The following is a 16,465-nucleotide window of genomic DNA, read 5'->3' on the forward strand; positions in this document are numbered from 1 at the left end:
GTACTGCTACCACTAGCATTTGTCATACTCCCCACATCATTCTTCATTCCTTTAGCTTTATTTCTCGACACCACCTTATTCCAATGACCATATGACCTGTCGCTGTCCAATCCGCAAACAATCAGAGAATTGGGTAGGCCGTCAACACTTTCTGCCTGGGCCATATTCAATGGCCACATATACGGCTAAACCTCACATAGGTTAAGTTATTTATTTGTAAAGTTTAAGACAAAAAAATATTTTTTTGTTACACAATTAAATGCACTTTTAAAGTGCATAGAGATTTTTGTGTGATCTCTACAAAAAACAATTACCTATAATTACGTTTCAAATAACTTTTCAACAGAAAACAAAACGTGTGCGTTCTCCACAAAATGTCTGCCGGAAGTGCAGCGAAAATTAGATGACTTTCAGATTCTGGTATGTTGCAGACATCACATAAGTTGGTGTCCACTCTATTTAATCTAAAAATATAGGTCTTTGCAAATGTATGGCCAGCCAAAAGACAATTTATTAACTTGATTTCTCCAGGTGACAAAGATAACCCAGCATACCAATGTGATTTTGGAGGTGAAGCAAAGAATTGGGAGAAGTATATGCCTTTTGTTCTTCATATTGTTTTGTAGTTGTTGACCCATTCATTTCACAGATTGCGGAATATGCATCATTGATTGATAGATGTGTTATTATTATACAGCCAACTGTGGCTGCTAGTCAGCACGTTCATCTACTGTGATGACGGAACACATATAAAGGTGAGTGAACTGATATTGGAGTTGTGAATCTTCAACTTTATTTCGTTGGCAAGATAGTTGTGGTTGTTATTATGATTTAATGAAAGACAGACATTTTTACTGTCTGTTAGAATGAGGACCTTTTCAATACCACTAGCATAATGTCAATTGCCTTATTAATTGCATTTAGTTCTCCCATAAGTGATGAACACTTTGAGTTAATTTTAAATAAGAACTTCTGGGTAGAAGTTGAGTTGAAAATATTCTCACCAGCTGTTTCAAACTGAGAGAATTTTGTGTTGTCGAAAATGTGTTTGAATTTATTGTACATGAGCCCACAGCTTGTTTTGCTTTTGGGATTTGCTTTGTATAATTCATAGGTATCGGTGTGAAACAATTTGAATTTTAGCAGTTTCTTGGTGGCCAGATATTGTGAGCGTTGTTCAGGTGTAAGAACTAGTGCATAAACAATTTGGACAGGAGTGGACGGTGTCAGGACAGTAGTGGACGGTGTCAGGACAGGAGTGGATGGAGTCAGGACAGGAGTGCATGGAGTCAGTCCTAGACTTCTAAGTATCTGATTCTGAAAGGTTGTTACTTTCTTGTTAATATAGTTCGGCATGTGAGCCATGGAAGAAACGGAGAACTCAGTTTTTGAGAATAACAAAGATTTTGCTATATTTGTTGAAATTTTTGGATGTATTCCAGCTTTCGTCGAATTAATCATTTTGAGTGGATTAAGAGTTGTGTTACATGAGTAAATTATTTCATCGTAGTGGTCTTTTAACGTAAGGCTGTTCTTAATGTGCTGGCCAATAAATTTGATTTTATCGACGGAATTTATCCGAGTGTCACGTACCTTTATTTCAGGAACTTTCCTTGCACCCTTTGCCACATACATATCAGTTGTTTTTTCTGGATTGTACGTGAGTTTAAGGGATCTTAGAATGCTTAAATTGTGCGCCGACAGCAAATTGGTAGGTCTTGGTGAATTGGTCGTTGATTTTATGTAAACCAAATGTGTAGATATTGAATATAGTTGGGCTTAAACAGCTCCCCTGGGGAAGACCATTATAAATTTCAAGAGTTTCATAACCCAAAATTAATGTGAACTGCTTTAAAAATTTTATCATCCAGATAGATATTTGATCGGGATAATCGTATGCTCTGGAGATATTAAGTGATACGATTATAACTTTTTCACCAAGCTCTTTGTGGCAATTGATTGTGTATAGCAAGCCATTTATGCACATAGATGCGGAAAGATTTATCCTATATGCGTATGTTTTATAAGGTAAAATGTTATTGTCGTCCAACAATTTTTGAAGACGATTCTTCGCCATAAGGTTGATGATTTTTAAGAAAACGGATATAAGTGTAATCGGCCTAAAAATCGTGAGGATATCTGGATCCTTGCCTCTTTTTGGAATTGGAACAATCTTAATTTTCCTCCATTCGTTTTTGACGTCACAATTTGTCCAGGCATTATTCATTGCAATAAGCAGATTTCCATGGGCTTGGTCTGAAGAATTATTAACCATCTCGTATGTTATACGACATTGGACATTAGGACATTGTTTAGTTCCTCGGTGAATAAAACGATTGTCTAGTTTGAATGAGTTGTGGTATAGGTAATAGGTGTGTTGTTAGGGACTTGATCCCTAAGATGACTGAGGAATTTCCTGTAATTATCAGACGAACATTTACTTTGGTGTACCGATGTTAGAGAGTTCTTGCACCCCCCAACAAATTTGAATAGAGATTTTGAACTTAGTTCAGTATTGAGATCATTTATTTTCTTTTTGAACGTTTTTTCTTTGCATACCTGACTGCATTTTTGAAATTTTTTGTCGCCTCAAATAATATGGGCGCATTGATGTTGTTGTTGTACCTATCGAAGATTTTCTGAGCCACTACTTGGAGCCTATGAGTTTTCTCGACTTCAGGATCCCACCAAGACTTAGGAGTTTCGTTATTTTTGACCACGTACGTTGCGTTTTTTATTTCGCTATTAAAACTGTTTTGAATTTCCTCAAAAGAAGCAGAGCATTCAACACTTTTGAGACTGCTGAGTAATTTTTTTTGACGGAGATGTACTAATTTTTTACTTTTGTGTCGCCTACACTAGTGATGATCGGAAAGTTATGACTTCCACAAATTGTTGAAAGGTAAGTTTTCCAGGAATAACTTAGACCCGTATTTGTAAAAGACAAATTTAGAACTGAGCCTATGTTTTGAATTAAGTTTTTCTTAAAGGTTAAACTGACACTATTTAGACAATAAAAATCAGAAGCGTCAAAAACAGATTTAACAACGTGACCTCTGTGCGAATCAAAAGTGTCCCCGAATGCCTTGCGTTAAAATCACCACACATAAATACGTTACTTTTAGATTCTAAACGGCACAGTAACTTTTCTAACTCATTTTTAATATCACAAGATTTTATTGAATGCGGGAAATAGATTGACACAATGACTAAATTGTATGATAGATTGAAAGTTTGACAGACTAGTATGTCCAAAAGTGATTGAAAATTGAGTTTTTTAATCTTTATATGTTTTTTAATTCTCTTTTTGGAAATTATATTGTAATTTAGTATATTTGTGTCATTTGATTCATCAATATTGAAAATTTCACTTAATACACATATATCGATGTCCAATTTGTTTAATATAAATTCGAGAAACGGTTTGTTTTTATTTAAACTTTGTGTATTGTGTGGTAAGACGTTCGTATCGCTTTAGAAGAAAGGAAATATAGAATGACACTAATTTTGATTTGTTATGTAGAAGTCTGATTATTTTCTTGCTGATTTCTTGTTTCACTTGTATTGTTTCAGAACTTTGTAAAAAAGGATGTCTAGTCATTTAGAACTATTTAGACAGGTAAGTATGCGGGACATTTAATTCGTAAAAATTGATATGGTTTTCTCTATTTCAGATCCTCTGGAGAATTTTTCGTGTTCATAAACTGGCTTCGATGAAATAACTTCAACGGACTAAGCGACTGGGTGAAAGTGTTTTGGTTGGAGAGCTGCTACTTTGTTGTATTAAACTTTGGTTATTCTTCTATTTATCTCTTCTTGGATGTTTCTTAAAAGGGCATGGTGAGTGTTCATTTGTGGGAACTCTTCATTGAAATTGTCTTCAGCTAGTATATTGAAAAAGTTTTGTGTTTCTGGGTAAGTTTGAGTCACTTCCTTTCTAGTAATAGATTTGATGTTATATTTTTCAGATTCCCCCTAGGACACTTATTTTGATCTTTTGGGGTGTGCGCATAAAATGCATTTTGGGAAGTCACACTTGACCTTGCATGCTGTTGTATTCAGGCAATTTTGACACTTTTGTTTCCTAGAGCGGCATCGAGCAGCAATATGACCCAGACAGCCACAATTCAAACACTATCGAACTGGTGGTACGTAAAGATCCGGTGTTTTTCTGGTTCCACACATGAATATGAATTGGGGAACTCCATCGTAAATTATTTCAATTTTAACCGTTTCAGTCGGTATTATTTTGTTGTTTTCCTCTTTTCTTATAAAGCGGTAAAATGAAGTGACATTAATAGGATTATTACGCTGAATTGTTTGCATCAACTGATATTGAGACGTTTTTAATTATATAATAAAACCGTTGTACAAAACGGTCAGGTATTTCCGCTTTTAAACCAAGTTCTTGTAATTTGGCATTCAACAGAATTGTTGAATGTAAAACGAAAGGTATTGTAACCTATGTTTTTACAGATGTAGTTATTAACAATGTTTATGTTTTGCAGCTTGGCATACAGATGCAACTCACAATTTTTCCTTCGGGACCTAGAATGGCCCAGGATGATTTTTTGGGTAAAAAACATTGGATGTAAGTGCATTGTGATTTTGGAGGTGAAGCGAAGAATTGGGAGAAGTATATGCCTTTTGTTCTTCATATTGTTTTGTAGTTGTTGACCCATTCATTCCACAGATTGCGGAATATGCATCATTGATTGATACATGTGTTATTATTATACAGCCAACTGTGGCCGGTAGTCAGCACATTCATCTGCTGTTATGCCTATATGTGACGGAACCCATATAAAGGTGAGTGAACTCATATTGGAGTTGTTAATCTTCAAGTTTATTTCGTTGGGAAGGTAGTTGTGGTTGTTATTGTGATTTAATGAAAGACAGACATTTTTACTGTCTGTTAGAATGAGGGCCTTTTCAATACCGTGCACAAGCATAATGTCAATTGCCTTATTAATTGCAGTTAGTTCTCCCATAAGCGATGAACACTTTAAGTTAATTTTAAATAAGTTCTGGCTAGAAGTTGAGTAGAAAATATTCATGAGGAATGTTATTTTCTTACCAAGGATTTCAGACTGAAAGAATTTTGTGTTGTCGAAAATGTGTTTGAATTTATTGTACATGTGTCCAAAGCTTGTTTTGCTTGTGGGATTTGCTTTGTATGAATCATAGGTATCCGTGTGAAATAATTTGAATTTTAGCAGTTCCTTGGTGGCCAGATATGTGAGCAAGTGCATAAATAATTTGGACAGGAGTGGATGGAGTCAGTCCTAGACTTCTTCTAAGTATCTGGTCTTGATAGGTTGTTTCTTTCTTGTTAATATAGTTCGGCATGTGAGCCATGGAAGAAATGGAGAACTCAGTTTTTGAGAATAACAAAGATTTTGTTGATTTTGTGGAAATTTTTGGTGTATTCCAGCTTTCGTCGAATTAATCATTTTGAGTGCATTAAGATTTGTGTTACATGAGGAAATTACCTCATCGTAGTGGTCTTTTAACGTAAGGCTGTTCAAATGTGCTGGCCAAGAAATTTGATTTTATCGACGGAATTTATCCGAGTGTCATGTACCTTTATTTCAAGAACTTGCACCCTTTGCTACATACATAGCAATTGTTTTTTCTGGATTGTACGTGAGATTAAGGGATCTTAGAATGCTTAAATTGTGCGCCGACAGTATGGTAAAATCTTCAGCAAATTGAAAGTTCTTGGTGAATTGGTCATTGACTCCATGTAAGCCAAGTGTGTAGATATTGAATAAAGTTGGACTTAAACAGCTCCCCTGGAGAAGACCATTATAAATTTCAAGAGTTTCCTAACCCAAAACTAATGTGCGCTACTTTAAAAAATGTATTATCCAGATAGATATTTGATCGGGAAATTGGAGTTCTTCAAGTATTTTGAAGAGAACCTCAATTTTTACGCAATCGTATGCTCTGAAGATATCAAGTGATACGATTATAACTTTTTCACCAAGCTGTTTGTGGCAATTGATTGTGTATAGCATGGATTGTATATAGCAAGTCATTTATGTACAAAGATGCGGAAAGATTTTTCCTATATGCGTATGTTTTATAAGGTAAAATGTTTTTGTCGTCCAAGAATTTTTGAAGACGATTCTTCACCATAAGGTTTATGATTTTTAAGAAAACGGATATATGTGAAATCGGTCTAAAATTCGTAAGTATATCTAGATCCTTGCTTCTTTTTGGAATCGGAACAATCTTAATTTTCCTCCATTCGTTTTTGACGTCACAATTTGTCCATTGCAATTTTCATGGGCTTGGTCTGAAGGATTATTAACAATCTCGTATGTGATACGATATTGGACATTAGGATATTGTTTAGTTCCTCGGTGGATAAAACGATTGTCTGGTTTGAATGAGTCTGGTTGAAAGAGTTGAGGTATAGGTGTGTTGTTAGGGACTTGATCCCTTAGATGACTGAGATTTTCTAGCACAGGGCTCTCTATTCAACACATCAATTTTGACCAGAAAATGCTGTCTTTTGGCCACTGCTACCTGCTCTTTTCAGTTTTCCTTTTCCAAAATGGCGTTTCCCAGTTTTAAATAAGGAAGGTGTTTTCTAGCCTTATTGGTCGCAGCTACATATCTCCTGTACAGAGCCAGTAACTGATCGATCCACCAATACTCGGGAGTTCTTGCATACGATATCTCCATTTTGAGAGAATCCTCAATCATTTCGAAATCAGGCTCTAATTGTACATTGTTCAATGATTCAAACAATTTATTTTTGGAAAGGAACTTCTTAGAACCATTAATGTTACCATGTAGCTCTAGGATAACAGGAAAGTGTTTACTACCTTCGAGGTAGTTGTCCAGAACACTCCAATCAATAGCTAAACCGTTGCTAACAAAGGCCAAATCAAGGACCAAGTCATCAGAATCAGGATTCCTTTTAAATGTAATTTTACCAAGATTTACACATCTTAAGTTTGAAGCTTGAACGGGTGGAAGTATACGGAGACAATATGGAAATTTGGACTTTGGTTAAATTTAACATGTTTATTAAATGCGATGGCTAAACCTCCATAGCCATCTGCTCTGAATTTTAGAATAAGCTTAAAATTTATCATCTTGTTTGGCTTGTTAGACTTCTCAGAAAAAAAATTCTGGGAAATCTGCTATATCAATATTTTATAATTGTTGGAAAAGAAGTCGACGCATTGTTTATTAGCTTGGAAAGACTGTATATTATATTGTAGAACTTTCAGACCCATGGCTAGATGTATAAAGAGTATTAGAAGTGTAGAACTGGTTAGTAGATACTCCACATTTTTCTATTCTGTTAGAATAGTCACTCATTTTGCAAAAGTCCTGAACAAATTTTAATAATTCGCCAGTAGTCTTTTCTAACTCAATGACTCCAAGATCTTTTCTGAGATAAACTGGAGCAGAAGGAGATGGTTGATTAAACATTCTTTCTGGCATTTTGACACCCTGAGGATGAACATATTTGTTCATATGGGGTCATTATAGCATTCACCTGATCATCCTTGCTGGCAGCTCTGACACCTTTTTCCTCTTCCTTCATCTTCGACAGGATCGAAAACGTTTCATCGTCTACCAAAAGTTCAAATCTGTTCATTCGTCCGTATTCATCCAACACTTCTCTTTTGGACATTTTCCTCTTGGTCATGATTTCATTGGTTTCCACCTCCTTTTTCCAAATGGGACACTTATTCCTATCAATAGCAACATGTCCTTCCCTGTTGCATAATATGCAATATTATTCCTTGCATTTACCATCGTACTGCCCCTTGCCCAAACCACATTTCAAACACCTCTCTTCCAATCTGCATCCTAGTCTAGTTTGACCCAGTCTGCCACATTTATGGCATTGTCTCACTGCTGAGTAATACGTATCCACAGTTAAGACTGTTTTGTTGAAAACTACCCATTGCGGATGATCATCAACAAAAAACCGATCTTGACAGTTTCAGTCGGATTAAATTTGTTGCAAATCTTTTAAATTTTGGCAAATCTTTTAACTGAGGCAATTTTCATGGACGACACAGTGTCTCTCACGATATCCTGTTCAGTCCAGCATAATGGAATATTCCTAATTACACCAAAGGTCTCAATAAAATTCCTTGGTATAAATACTTTCATTTTTCCCTCTTTTAACTCGTTGTTGTTAACAAAGTCGTTGGCTTATTTGATATCATAAAAAAATAAACCCCAATAGCGACCGTCTTGTTAATTTTCTTGAATTCATCCGATTTCAGGCCTTTGATCTTTTCCATAAAATGTAGACCATTTTTGACCCTTTTATTTTTAACATTTTCTACCTCCGATGCGTCAACTAGCACATTTATCTCACCTGCATTATCCTTACCATACAGCACTTTCTCATCATTCATCTTCCTTTTTTTTGCTCAACGCTTTCGGCTCCGTCAAGGTGCGTGGATTTGTTGTCAATTCTGCAATTCAATTTCCATCAGTACTGCTACCACTAGCATTTGTCATACTCCCTACATCATTCTTCATTCCTTTAGCTTTATTTCTCGACTCTACCTTATTCCAATGACCCTATGACCTGTCGCTGTCCAAGCCGCAAACAATCAGAGAATTGGGTAGGCCGTCAACACTTTCTGCCTGGGCCATATTCAATGGCCACATATACGGCTAAACCTCACATAGGTTAAGTTATTTATTTGTAAAGTTTAAGACAAAAAAATATTTTTTTTTGTTACACAATTAACACTTTTAAAGTGCATACAGATTTTTGTGCGATCTCTACAAAAAACAATTACCTATAATATGTTTTCAAAGAACTTTTTAACAGAAAACAAAACGTGTGCGTTCTCCACAAAATGTCTGCCGGAAGTGCAGCGAAAATTAGATGACTTTCAGATTCTGGTATGTTGCAGACATCACATAAGTTGGTGTCCACTCTATTTACTCTAAAAATGTAGGTCTTTGCAAATGTATGGCCAGCCAAAAGACAATTTATTAACTTGATTTCTCCGGGTGACAAAGATAACCCAGTACACCAATGTGATTTTGGAGGTGAAGCAAAGAATTGGGAGAAGTATATGCCTTTTGTTCTTCATATTGTTTTGTAGTTGTTGACCCATTCATTTAACAGATTGCTGAATATGCATCATTGATTGATAGATGTGTTATTATTATACAGCCAACTGTGGCCGCTAGTCAGCACGTTCATCTGCTGTGATGCCTATATGTGACGGAACCCATATAAAGGTGAGTGAACTGATATTGGAGTTGTTAATCTTCAAGTTTAATTCGTTGGCAAGATAGTTGTGGTTGTTATTGTGATTTAATGAAAGACAGGCATTTTTACTGTCTGTTAGAATGAGGGTCTTTCCAATACCGTCCACTAGCATAATATCAATTGCCTTATTAATTGCAGTTAGTTCTCCCATAAGCGACGAACACTTTAAGTTAATTTTAAATAAGAAGTTCTGGCTAGAAGTTGAGTTGAAAATATTCTCACCAGCTGTTTCAAACTGAGAGAATTTTGTGTTGTCGGAAATGTGTTTGAATTTATTGTACATGAGCCCACAGCTTGTTTTGCTTTTGGGATTTGCTTTGTATAATTCATAGGTATCGGTGTGAAATAATTTGAATTTTAGCAGTTCCTTGGTGGCCAGATATTGTGAGCGTTGTTCAGGTGTAAGAACTAGTGCATAAACAATTTGGACAGGAGTGTCAGGACAGGAGTGGATGGAGTCAGGACAGGAGTGCATGGAGTCAGTCCTAGACTTCTAAGTATCTGATTCTGAAAGGTTGTTACTTTCTTGTTAATATAGTTCGGCATGTGAGCCATGGAAGAAACGGAGAACTCAGTTTTTGAGAATAACAAAGATTTTGCTATATTTGTTGAAATTTTTGGATGTATTCCAGCTTTCGTCGAATTAATCATTTTGAGTGGATTAAGAGTTGTGTTACATGAGTAAATTACCTCATCGTAGTGGTCTTTTAACGTAAGGCAGTTCTTAATGTGCTGGCCAATAAATTTGATTTTATCGACGGAATTTATCCGAGTGTCACGTACCTTTATTTCAGGAACTTTCCTTGCACCCTTTGCTACATACATATCAATTGTTTTTTTCTGTATTGTACGTGAGTTTAAGGGATCTTAGAATGCTTAAATTGTGCTCCGACAGCAAATTGGTAGGTCTTGGTGAATTGGTCGTTGATTTTATGTAAACCAAATGTGTAGATATTGAATATAGTTGGGCTTAAACAGCTCCCCTGGGGAAGACCATTACAAATTTCAAGAGTTTCATAACCCAAAACTAATGTGCACTGCTTTAAAAATTTTATCATCCAGATAGATATTTGATCGGGATAATCGTATGCTCTGGAGATATTAAGTGATACGATTATAACTTTTTCACCAAGCTCTTTGTGGCAATTGATTGTGTATAGCAAGCCATTTATGCACATAGATGCGGAAAGATTTATCCTATATGCGTATGTTTTATAAGGTAAAATGTTATTGTAGTCCAGCAATTTTTGAAGACGATTCTTCGCCATAAGGTTGATGATTTTTAAGAAAACGGATATAAGTGTAATCGGCCTAAAAATCGTGAGGATATCTCGATCCTTGCCTCTTTTTGGAATTGGAACAATCTTAATTTTCCTCCATTTGTTTTTGACGTCACAATTTGTCCAGGCATTATTCATTGCAATAAGCAGATTTTCATGGGCTTGGTCTGAAGAATTATTAACCATCTCGTATGTTATACGACATTGGGCATTAGGACATTGTTTAGTTCCTCGGTGAATAAAACGATTTTCCGGTTTGAATGAGTTGTGGTATAGGTAATAGATGTGTTGTTAGGGACTTGATCCCTAAGATGACTGAGGAATTTCCTGTAATTATCTGACGACCATTTACTTTGGTGTACCGATGTTAGAGAGTTCTTGTACCCCGAACAAATTTGAGTAGAGATTTTGAACTTAGTTCAGTATTGAGATCATTTATTTTCTTTTTGAACGTTTTTTCTTTGACAAACCTGTCTGTATTTTTGAAATTTTTTGTCGCCTCAAATAATATGGGCGCATTGATGTTGTTGTTGTACCTATCGAAGGTATTCTGAGCCACTACTTGGAGCCTATTAGTTTTTTCGACTTCAGGATCCCACCAAGACTTAGGAGTTTCGTTATTTTTGACCACGTACGTTGCGTTTTTTATTTCGCGATTAAAACTCTTTTGAATTTCCTCAAAAGAAGCAGACCATTCAACACTTTTGAGACTGCTGAGTAATTTTTTTGACGGAGATGTTCTAATTTTTACTTTTGTGTCACCTACACTAGTGATGATCGGAAAGTTATGACTTCCACCAATTGTTGAAGGGTAAGTTTTCCAGGAATAACTTAGACCCATATTTGTAAAAGACAAATTTAGAACTGAGCCTATGTTTTGATTTAAGTTTTTCTTAAAGGTTAAACTGACACTATTTACACAATAAAAATTAGAAGCGTCAAAAACAGATTTAACAATGTGACCTCTGTGCGAATCAAAAGTGTCCCCGAATGCCTTGCGTTAAAATCACCACACATAAATACGTTATTTTTAGATTCTAAACGGCACAGTAACTTTTCTAGCTCATTTTTAATATCACAAGATTTTATTGAATGCGGGAAATAGATTGACACAATGACTAAATTGTATGATAGATTGAAAGTTTGACAGACTAGTATGTCCAAAAGTGATTGAAAATTGAGTTTTTTAAACTTTATATGTTTTTTAATTCTCTTTTTGGAAATTATATTGTAATTTAGTATATTTGTGTCATTTAATTCATCAATATTGAAAATTTCACTTAATACACATATATCGATGTCCAATTTGTTTAATATAAATTCGAGAAACGGTTTGTTTTTATTTAAACTTTGTGTATTGTGTGGTAAGACGTTCGTATCGCTTTAGACGGAATAATTTTGATTTGTTATGTTGAAGTCTGATTATTTTCTTGCTGATTTCTTGTTTCACTTGTATTGTTTCAGAACTTTGTAAAAAAGGATGTCTAGTCCTTTAGAACTATTTAGAGAGGTAAGTATGCGGGACATTTAATTCGTAAAAATTGATATGGTTTTTTCTATTTCAGATCCTCTGGAGAATTTTTCGTGTTCATAAACTGGCTGAAATAACTTCAACGGACTAAGCGACTGGGTGAATGTGTTTTGGTTGGAGAGCTGCTACTTTGTTGTATTAAACTTTGGTTATTCTTCTATTTATCTCTTCTTGGATGTTTCTTGAAAGGGCATGGTGAGTGTTCATTTGTGGGAACTCTTCGTTGAAATTGTCTTCAGCTAGTACATTGAAAAACTTTTGTGTTTCTGGGTAAGTTTGAGTCACTTCCTTTCTAGTAATAGATTTGATGTTATTTTTTTTTCAGACTTCCCCCTAGGACACTTAATTTGATCTTTTGGGGTGTGCGCATAAAATGCATTTTGGGAAGTCACTCTTGACCTTGCATGCTGTTGTATTCAGGCAATTTTGACACTTTTGTTTCCTAGAGCGGCATCGAGCAGCAATATGACCCAGACCGCCACAATTCAAACACTATCGAACTGGTGGTACGTAAAGATCCGGTGTTATTCTGTTTCCACACATGAATATGAATTATTTCAATTTTAACCGTTTCAGTCGCTATTATTTTGTTGTTTTCCTCTTTTCTTATAAAGCGGTAAATTTAAGTGACATTAATAGGATTATTACGCTGAATTGTTTGCATGAATTGATATTGAGACGTTTTTAATTATATAATAAAACCGTTGTACAAAACGGTCAGGTATTTCCGCTTTTAAACCAAGTTCTTGTAATTTGGCATTGGCTGCCACAGAATTGTTGAATGTAAAACGAAAGGTATTGTAACCTATGTTTTTACAGATGTAGTTATTAACAATGTTTATGTTTTGCAGCTTGGCATACAGATGCAACTCACAATTTTTCCTTCGGGTGCTTATCTGAGTTTCAGTCTTAACCAGGACCTAGAATGGCCCAGGATGATTTTTTGGGTAAAAAACATTGGATGTAAGTGCAACGTACAAGAACTGAACATTAAACCATTTTAACCCTTTCAGTGTTTTTGTCAAATATATTTGACATTTAAAAGTACTCTCTTTCTTTGCCATTTTTTGTTTTTCTTACGAACCGTTAGTTTTGATATTTTTTAATAACAGACATGTTCGCTATTTAAAAATATTGCAGTTATATTCTATTAGTTTCGTTTTCGAATTTCTGAGCACATTTTAGTAAATTAGTACGGAATTTCAGATTTTTATCTCGACAAAAATTTTCATTGACACTGAAAGGGTTAAATTATTTTCCTTTTTATTCAAAATAATACACACACATATATTAACGGTGTATATGTTTTGACGGAATAGTTTGGCTTGTAATGTAAGAAAGCTTTAAGCTGGGAATATATAAAGCGCTTATTTGGCTGGCTTCTTCGGAAATGAAGGAGCCTAGGGCCAAAATCGAACTAGGTCAACCTAAAACTCCTTTGTTCATTTATGAAGAAGCCAGCCGATGACTTAAGCCAGCCAAATATGCGCTTTATGTATTTAAAGCCTTACTCTAGTTTAGTGAAAACTCTTCAATTTTTTCGAAACTCTAGTAGTAGGTATTTTTACCCTGATCCCGGGAAACTATATTGTCTTGGGGACAGACCCGAGATCCCAAATTTTTGCTCCGAAGTCCGATTTTTAAGCGGTTCGGAAGTTATAGTCAAATTATCGGATTTTTTATAAAACCCCCAAAAAACCGAAATAGGACGCATTATGTGGGTTAACCAGACTGTTGCCAAATTATTACTGACACTCTTACCTTTCCAAAATGGTACAATTTGCGCGAATAATTTTTCTGGGTCCAGGTATATGGGTCTTTTCAACCGCATTAAATTTAGAAAAACTTTAGTTCGCGTTGCCGGTAGAACGTACCCAGAAGAAGGTATTAGAACAAATTATAGAAATTTGTGAAAAGTAATACTGTCAGTCATAATATGGCATCAAATTTGTTAATGTTTTTCGATTTTTTAGGATTTTTATAAAAAAATAGGATCCAAAAAAATCGATAATTTGACTATAACTTCCAAACCGCATTCTAACTCTACCTATATTGTATATAATGGGGTAAGTGGATCCGGCCCAGCCCCATGAATCCGGACTTTCTGGTAAAAATAAATCTGGGGGCCTGGGTCTGTCCCCCAAGAAAGCAATAGTTTCCCGGAATCAGGGTAAAAATTCCTACCTCTACCAATTTTTTATTATTGAAAAGATTACACACATAAACAAATAAAGTTGACATATTGAGCCAAGAAAATAATAAAAATTAAAATCTTAATTTTATTGTACCATATTTCCTCTACCTTCTGTGATTGTGTCATGGGTCCTTTCTTTCTTTAGTTTAAGTAGTTCCAGTTTTTATTCTTCTTTCAGTTCACAGCGATACCGAACATTCGGCGTACAAATAAAACTCATGTATTTCGTATTTCAATTAAGTCGGGCGTCCAAAAAAAACTTGAATGTTTGTAGTTGGAAATATTACAATTGGGCGGATTTAAATAGGCATAAATTTTTACAACAGTTTTAATTGGTAGATTTCAAGATATGGACCTGGCGTATTTGGGGAATTAGGACGTACAAAGCATCTAACTATAGTGGAGATCTTGAATATTTGTGTACGCTACGTGGAAATTTAGGTAACGGTGTCATTTGGAGCCAAGGTATAATTCATGGAAGAATAATACAGGTAACAGCAACAGTTGTTGCGCAACAAACGTAATAACAACCACACACAAATTTGTTTTTGTACGTAATACAAGTGTCAGAGTTATATGTCCAAAAATGTAAATAAAACATTAATATTCAATAAATTATTTAATTTCAAAAATGTTATGTTTAGACTTTGAATTATTAAAAAAACAGAAGAATAGTTATGGAAATATTTAATTTTAATGATTTCACATCATTCTCCTAAATCATACATGCCCAGTAGTGGCTGATTTCAGCAATTTCAACTCACACGTATTCTTACACTCTTTTGTTTGATCGCCAATCAACCAATAGGAAAGCAGAAATATGAGTGGGAGAGATAAGCTACACAGGCAGAAGTTCTGTGTAATATTTACATTTAATCGAGACTGCTGTTAGTGAACACATAAACTGAAAATTATTGCGATATGTCAATGATGTCATTTGAAAAGTGTTTTATGCCACAAAATCTATGATTTAGGACATAGATGCCCAATGTAATAGTATTGGTGAGAGCGACGAAATAACACTGGAAGAAAAGATTTTTCTATTCATTTTATTTAGTCGTCAACGAGATAGCGACGAAAGCACATGTGTGGCGGGTGCCGTCATTTTTTTCTTTTTCTGGGAAATGTAAAATTAATGAATGTACATGTTTTAGAATACTCTTGATAAATGCATTTATTTTAGTAATACTCTTGATGAATTTATATACATTTTAAATTGTTTTTCTTTTTCTTCCCCCTGCAAACAATTCATGTCTTTATGAACAGCTTCAAAATGTTTTTTTTTTTTTTAATTACATTTCTTATTTTTTTTAAATGTCTTATAACATATAACACATTGCATATAATCAAAAGCATTTTGTAGCATAAATACTTTTCAAATGATATCATTGACATATCGCAATAATTTTCAGTTTATGTGTTCACTAACAGCAGTCTCGTTACGATTAAATGTAAACATTACACAGAACTTCTGTCTGTGTAGCTTGTCTCTCCCACTCATATTTCAGCTTTCCTATTGGTTGATTGGCGATCAAACAAAAGAGCGTAAGAATACGTGTTAGTTGAAATTGCTGAAATCAGCCACTACTGTGCACAAGTGCGACCGTTGTGCCACTTTTTTATTTTGATCCTAAATGAGCCACTTTTTTGAATTTTTGTGCCACTTTTTTATACATTATGCCACCTTTTTTTAAACTACATATATTTTAATCTAAACGCTGTATTTAAAACAATGAAATGAAACAATGAAAAGCGTCGTACGTTGCCATTTTCAAATTGCGATAGCAAATTTCAGAGCGAACGCTCTTATATTAGGTGTTTGTTTATTTATTTTCTGTTTACTTATTTTCTGTTCGTTTATTTCTGGAACACTGTTAAGAGACATTTTAATTACTTTACTACAGCCTATGACAGAAAATTGTCTGTGCAGGTCCACGTCTTCGTATAGCCCCCATATAACGGTACCCCCTGATATTCGGTATTTTGATGATTCTAGCGACATTATTTACCGGGATTGTTTCAATTTTCGCATTTGAAGTTCGTAATGGATATTACAGCCTGTGACAGAAAATTGTTCGTGCAGGTCCACGTCTTCGAATAGCCCCCATATTACGTTACCCCCGATATACAGTATTTTGTAGATTTTAGCTGCATTATTTACCGGAATTATTTCTAATTTTGTATTTGAA

The 16,465-nt window shown here is 34.8% G+C and overlaps 1 long non-coding RNA gene across 3 annotated transcripts in view; it reads left to right on the plus strand.

The window, feature by feature from the left end:
- Positions 1-15,610, plus strand: part of LOC109611811 (uncharacterized) — a 55,394-nt gene extending 39,784 nt beyond the window's left edge. For 2 of the 3 annotated variants that reach the window (XR_009343736.1, XR_009343737.1), the window contains 10 exons: positions 3,574-3,619; positions 3,675-4,148; positions 4,277-4,452; positions 4,509-4,636; positions 4,694-4,809; positions 12,016-12,061; positions 12,117-12,352; positions 12,408-12,588; positions 12,659-12,877; positions 12,934-15,609. This is a non-coding gene — a long non-coding RNA (uncharacterized LOC109611811). Of the gene's footprint in view, positions 1-346; positions 756-3,573; positions 3,620-3,674; positions 4,149-4,276; positions 4,453-4,508; positions 4,637-4,693; positions 4,810-12,015; positions 12,062-12,116; positions 12,353-12,407; positions 12,589-12,658; positions 12,878-12,933 lie in introns of all 3 variants that reach the window. The other variant, XR_009343735.1, reaches the window with a different exon arrangement.
- Positions 15,611-16,465: the final 855 nt, after the last annotated feature.

Source organism: Musca domestica, unplaced genomic scaffold (genome assembly GCF_030504385.1).
Source record: "Musca domestica strain aabys unplaced genomic scaffold, Musca_domestica.polishedcontigs.V.1.1 6, whole genome shotgun sequence".
NCBI classification, from domain to species: Eukaryota; Metazoa; Arthropoda; class Insecta; order Diptera; family Muscidae; genus Musca; species Musca domestica.